Genomic DNA, 7,161 nt, shown 5'->3' on the forward strand with positions numbered 1-7,161 from the left:
GACATGGATACTGCTGAGGGGAAATGAGTGATGAGGACAAGGACAATGATGATAAAAAGTCTCTATCATTGTACCAAAACTGTTGAGTGAACAATTTATGTGCTGAATGTGCAATGCAGTGCAAAATTCCCAAAGAGCTCAGATCTGGAAGGGAGAAATGTACTTTCTTGCTATATATTGGTAGGAGAATCCTCCCGTAGTGAAAGAACATGTTACAATCTCTCTATATAGCACATGGGAAAGTACTGAGCATCTCATGTTCTATGAGAAGCTGGTCAGAGCTGAGATTACCACAGATAGGGCTGAAAATCTCATATGCCATGAGCAGTTGATAAGTGCTATTTACTCAGTTTTCAGGAAAAAATGTGCACTGGGATTTTGATTTCATAGATTCATTTTTGAGTTTTTACAAAGTAGTGGAAGGACAAAAACATCTGGAGAGCTCACTGGCTCAGGTGAGGAAAAAAGCATGCACTTATGAACAGGGCCGGATTAAGAGCATCATGGGCTTGGTGCTGAGGATTTTGAAGGGCCTTGGCATGCACCCAGAGGAGGAAGGGTGCAGCCATGCATGCCTAATTCAACATGGGATGCTGTCTCTGAAGCCCATAAACACATCCATGCATCGGCAACTGTACCTCCTTGTCCGGCCTTCGTGCTGTGTGGGGAGGTTCTGAGGGAGCTGCCTGGGGAAGCGAGCATAGAAGTCAGACTTCTGTGTTTACAAGTGACAGAAGAGCGGTAACAGTGAATATGGCCAACCCGGGGCCTATATAAAGGTAGGGGCCTGGAGCTGCAGCTCCAATAGCCCCTACGTTAATCTGGCCCTGCTTATGAAAAGAACACCAGACCGAAAGAAAAACAATGACTTTATTCATTTATACTAAAAAACAGCCAATGTTTTTCGGGGGTCAGAAAAAACTCCTCCGTTTTATTTAGAGTTTCTGTTAAAAAAACATATATTGAATAGACCTCCAAAATGCATTGGATGTTTTTAATATAGACTTAAGAAAAAAATGTGGCTCTTTTATCCTTTGGTCTGGCACATCTTCCATTTGTGTGTGTTTTATTTATTTTTCCTAACCTGAGTCAGTAAGCTCTCCAAATGATTTTATTTTCCCACTACTTTGTATGAACTTACATCAAAATCCCAATTTAGGAGATTCTCAAAATTATAGCGTTAGGACCGCAGTACACTGGGGTGCCGTGACGCAGCTGCAGCAGCTTATGGATCTATTTGCAAATGTGTGCAAAATAAACCCCATGTTTTAGATGGGCTGATATGTAAGCTGGGAATTTTTGTTTGCTGTTTTTTGACATGCGTCGTCCTTTCATGTGCTCCTTGCTGCAAAGGCCAGTTATAGGTTGGGGTGGTTGCCATTTGTTTGGACAATCAAAACAACTAGACATGTGCAATTTATTATGTTCTGAATTGAAATTCGGACAAATATTTTGTTATTGTTAAGTTCGGATGTATCCAAATTTCCGAATTACAATAGTCACGAATTTAAGGAATCCAAAATAACGAAACAAAATTTTGGGCGAAATCCTAATTCAAATAGTTTTTTAGTTGATTTTGAATAGTTTTTGAATTCAAATAGTTTTCAAACTCGAAACATTTTTGAATTTGAACCATTTTCTAATCGAATTCAAATTTCCAAAGAGACTAAAATAAAATAGAAAATAAAGAAATAGATTAGAAAAGGAAATAATAGAATAGAGTAAAACAGAACAGAATACAAAATAAAAGAATAGTAAAACAATAGAATAGAAAATAAAGGGATAAAATAGTAAATAAAAGAAAATAATAGAAAAAAGAAAATAATAGAATATAATAGAGTAAAACAGCACAAAATACATTATAACATAATAATTGAAAATAAAGGAATAGAATAGAATAGAAAGAATATAACCATGTTCTGAAATTTGAATTTCAGATTTCGAATTTGAGTACAATAGAAAATAATAGAATAGAACAGAAAAAAAGAATAGACTAGAATAAAATAGAATAAAATAGAAAAAAATATAACCTTCTTTTGAAATTCGAATTTCAAATAGAATAAATTCAAATTTGAATAGGATAGAATTGAATAAAATAGAAAGAATATAACCATGTTCTGAAATTCTAATTTCAGATTTCGAATTTGAGTACATAAGAAAAGAATAGAATAGAACAGAAAAAAAGAATAGACTAGAATAAAATAGAAAAAATATAACCTTCTTTCAAAATTCGAATTTCAAATAGAATGAATTCAAATTTGAATAGAACAGAATGGAAAGGAATAGAATACAACAGAAAGGAATAGAATAGAAAAGAATAAAATAGAAAACAACAGAAAAGAAAAGAATAGAATAGAAAAAAACAATAGAATAGAAAGGATATAATCATCTTCCAAAATTCAAATTTCAACTAGAATTAATTTGAATTTGAATAGAATAGAACAGAATAGAATAAAATAGAATAAATACTAGAGAAGCATAGAATAGAAAGAATACAACAATATAACCATTTTCCAAATTTCGAATAGAATAAATTCAAATTTGAATAAAATAGAAAAAAACAGATCACAATAGAAAAGAATAGAATAGAAAATAATAATAAAAATAGAATTAAAAAAAACAATAGAATAGAATAGAATAGAAAAAATATAACCATCTTCCAAAATTAGAATTTTAAAGTAGAATAAATTTGATTTGAATTTGAATGCAATGCAAATGGAATTAGAGTGAATTTACATTTTTCTAATTTGGTTGAATTCAGAAAATTCAAATCGATTCGAATTAAAAAAATGAAACGAATTTCCGAAAACGAATTAAAAAAATTAAACTAAAAAAATTTATGTAAATACCGAATCGAAACGAAAGGACATTTTTTTCGTTCTGCATATGTCTAAAAATAACAGCCCCTGTTGGATGCTTTTATTTGTTATTGGAATTTACTCATTTCTGGGCTCTTATTTATCCAATAAACACTCGCAGGAAACAGCGGGTAGAATCCTTGTAGAGAAAAAAAGTTTCTATCTTATTAATAGCCTTTTATACTATATAGCATAGTTTATAATGTTTATTAAACTAACAGGAGAACCTAATAGGAAACCTTAGTAAGAAAATATGAAGGTTGCAATTGCTGACCTGTCCCTCTAAAAATGCTAGTTGCCTGGCTGTCACAGTGTTCCAGTGGTTTTGGATATTTGGCAGTGACCTGGAACAAGTGTGCAGATCTGGAGTCCTGGCTTTCTAATCTACTTACTGTAGGTCAGGGATTCAGAAAGCACCGTAGTCAGAGAGGCTCGCAACAGCACTGCAGGTACCTAGGGCAGCCATCAGGGGGGGACAGTCCATACACATGTAGGGGGTCCGGGCGTTGCGAGAGGCCCGGCCACCCAGGCTCCAACCAACGAGACCGAGTTGTTGCTTGCTGCTGTAGTAGCTAGCAATTTCTAAAGCAGGGCAGCTGAGTAAGCCGATGCAGCTGAAGGGATGCCTCTTTGCTGGATTGCGTTGTCTATTTGCTGAAAATATGAGGCTGTCTCTTTGCTGGACTGGGATGTCTCTTTGCTGAATATATGAGGCCGTCTCTTTGTTGGTTTGGGATGTCTCTTTGCGGAATATATGAGACCGTCTCTTTACTGGCATGGGATGTTTTTTGCTGAAAATATGAGGCTGTCTCTTTACTTGATTGAGATGTCTCTTTGCTGAATATATGAGGCTGTCTCTTTGCTGGTCTGGGATGTCTCTTTGCTGAATATATGGGGATGTCTCTTTGCTGGATTAGATTCATTTTTATGTATTAATGGGATGGCCAGTGGATGGATTCGGTGGGACAGCCAGAGGGCGGGTCCTGCGGAACGTTGGTGGTCAGGCCCGAAGGGGCCCAGGCTTAAAGCTGTGTAAGGGGCCCCAAAATTTCTGATGGCTGCCCTGCAGGTACCATTTAGAGGCTGAGAGCTGTCATTCTAAACCAGTAACTCTCATCACATCATGCTAGCTGCACTCACTGCAATCAGACAGATGTGCCTACACTGTGTATAATGTTATCCTTATTATCTTCTAACTGCTATTGCTGCCTGAATGAACCGCTATGCAGTCAAGCAGTACTGCTGGGCTGCTGTGCCAATAACAGTTACAAATTATTTTATGGCTCTGGTTTTTGGCCTTACACCAGGATTTAGTAAAAATCTTTTAGTCTAAGGCTCGGTTCACACTAGTGCGATGGAAGGCATTGTATGTGACTCGCACCGCACTGCTCTGCAAATCACATGCGATGTCTCTGCAATTCAAATTCAGCCCTACAGATTGTATGGTTGAATTTGCATTGCATTCGGACCAAAGTCGTGAAGGACCCTGTTTTTGGTCCGCACCATAATCGGATCGCATGGGTGTTCTCACCTATGCAATCCAATTTTTGCTCGAATTGACAGTTCACACTGGGGGTGTCATTACCTTTGTATTGACACTCCCAGCGGTTCGCATATGGCAGCTTGAACTGCCTGCGAGTCGGGTCCGATGCGGGAACCCGCAGTGGATTCCCAGGGTTCCCGCATCCCACCAGTGTGTACTGGCCCTAAAGGAGACTCAGGTTTCTGCAAACTGGTATTAAATATTAACATTGTAAACCATTACTGAATCCCACATTTATCTATCCAATAGCCCTCCCTGTAAAGTAGTCATTTAAAGAATTGCGCTAAAATTCTGGTCAGGTTTTTGCCATTTTATATGGATAAGTAGGGAGTAGCAGAATACATTGAAGTTAAGGAAGTAAGAGACTGATGTATAAAATGTGTGCTACTGTTAAAAAAATGTATTTTGCCCATTACAACCAATCACAAACTGAGCTTCAGAAATGACAATCAGATACTGATTGGTTGCTAGGGGTAACAAGAGCGTTCTTTTATAACACGCTTTTCATTAATCAGCCCCCTAGACCCCTAACTTCATGGGCTTAAAGTGATTGCAAATGATCACCTTGTAATACAATACATCTAGTTTAAAATAGAAATGAAAGGCAAAACATTTGTGTTTAGATTAAAAAAATAAAAAAAAATTCTAAATACCTTTTTTCCCTTTTTTTTAAAAGTGATCACATTCCCTCTGTTCTTAGCTACATAAGAGTTGGGGTGAGGAGAAGCAACAGTACACTGAGCTTCCCAATTAAAGGCTGTGCAGGAGAAGAGGCTGAGTTCCCAGCACAGATATAGAACTGACCATGCTGTGTTTTCCTGATTAGTGTGGTCAGTTATGTATAGGAAAGCAGAGGGACTGGCAGTGATTTCACACAAAGGAAGAAATACAAAGAGAGCAAGATACTTTGTCAAACAAGTACATGGTACAGCAGATACATATCAGTAATATGAAATGCTGTGTAACAAACACTTTAAGTCATTTGCCCCATTTGCCTACCTCAATCTGCTTGACTATCTCCTACTCTGTCCACTTTTAGACGATCCCTGAAAACTATCCTCTTCAGAGAAGCTTATCCTGCCCACACCTAACAACTGTGTTTTCACTTTCTCCATCAGCTCAACCCCCACAGTTATTACCTTTTCTATCATTTGACCCTCTCTTTTAGATTGGAAGCTCTAGTATGGTAACTGTACTGTCAGCCCTCAGGTTGTAAAGGGCTACTCAAACTGTTGGCACTATATAAATCCTGTATGATAAAAATAATATTAACCGCTTGCCGACAGCCGCAAGTACATATACTGCGGCGGTCAGCCCCGGCCAGGCAAAGTGACGTATATATACGTCACTAGCCTGTCACCGGCTTGTGAGCCAATAGCGGGCGGGCGCGCGCCCGCCTCGGCTTGTTCGCTAAGGAGTCCGTGCGTGTGACCAGCGGACCTGATGTCCGCCGGTCACACTGCGATCGTCGGTAGAGAGGGAGAAAGGCAGGCGGCTAATGTAAACAAGCCGCCTGTCATTCTCCCCTGTGTAAAAATGTACTATGTAGGACCGTTGATCTCTGTTTTTACAGCAGTAGCCATGTCCCATCACAGTTAGAAGCACGCCCCTAGGACACACTTAACCCCTCCCTCTCCAATACAGTTAACCCCTTCCCTGCCAGTGTCATTTTTACAGTAACAGTGCATATGTATAGCACTGATTACTGCAGTAATGTCACTGGTACCCCCAAAAGTGTCAAAAATGTCAGTCAAGGGTCCGATCTGTCAGCCGCAATGTCGCAGTCCCGCAAAAAAAATCGCAGATCGCCGCCATTACTCGTTAAAAAAAAAAAAACAACAAAAATGACAAAAATCTTTCCCTTTGTTAGTAAACGCGATAACTTTTGCGCAAACCAATCAAAATACGCTTTTTGCGATTTTTTTTACCAAACATATGTAGCATAAAACAAATTGGCTGAAAATGTTGAAAAATTTTGATTTTTACATTTTTTTCTTGGGAATTTCATATAAAAAATGTGAAAAATATTGTTATTTTTGCAAAATTTACACTCTTTTTTTGTTTATAGCGCATGATCAAAAAATCGCACAGGTGATCAAATACCACCAAAAGAAAGCTCTGTTTATGGGAAAAAAAGGACGTCAAATTAGTTCAGGTACAGCATCGCACGACCGCGCAATTGTCCGTTAAAGTCACGCAGTAAAAAATCGCAAAAAAAACCCTGGTCAGGAAGGGGGTAAAATCTTCCGCGGCTTAAGTGGTTAATAATAGTATTGATTTCCATCTTGCACTTATTCAATAGACCTGCCATTCCCGGCCAGGGTTTAATTGCATAGTTACATAGTTAGTCAGGTTGAAAAAAGACACAAGTACATCCGGTTCAACCAAAAAAAAACAGTATTGAAAACCCAACCATACAATCCCATATACACAATCCTATACCCGCTGTTGATCCAGAGGAAGGCAAAAATAAACCCCAGCAAAGCATGATCTAATTTGCTACAGCAAGGGAAAAAAAATCCTTCCTGATCCCCGGAGAGGCAATCGGATATTCCCTGGATCAACTTTACCTAAAAAAAAAAAATGTAGTACCCATTTATATTATGTACACCTAGGAAAGAATCCAGACCTTTTTTAAAGCAATCTAGTCAGCTAGCCAGAACCACCTCTGGAGGGAGTCTATTCCACATTTTCACAGCTCTTACGGTGAAGAAACCTTTCCGTATTTGGAGACTAAATCTGTTTTCCTCTAGACGTAAA

Source organism: Pelophylax lessonae (assembly GCF_965119305.1).
Source record: "Pelophylax lessonae genome assembly, chromosome: 5".
NCBI lineage: Eukaryota > Metazoa > Chordata > Amphibia > Anura > Ranidae > Pelophylax > Pelophylax lessonae.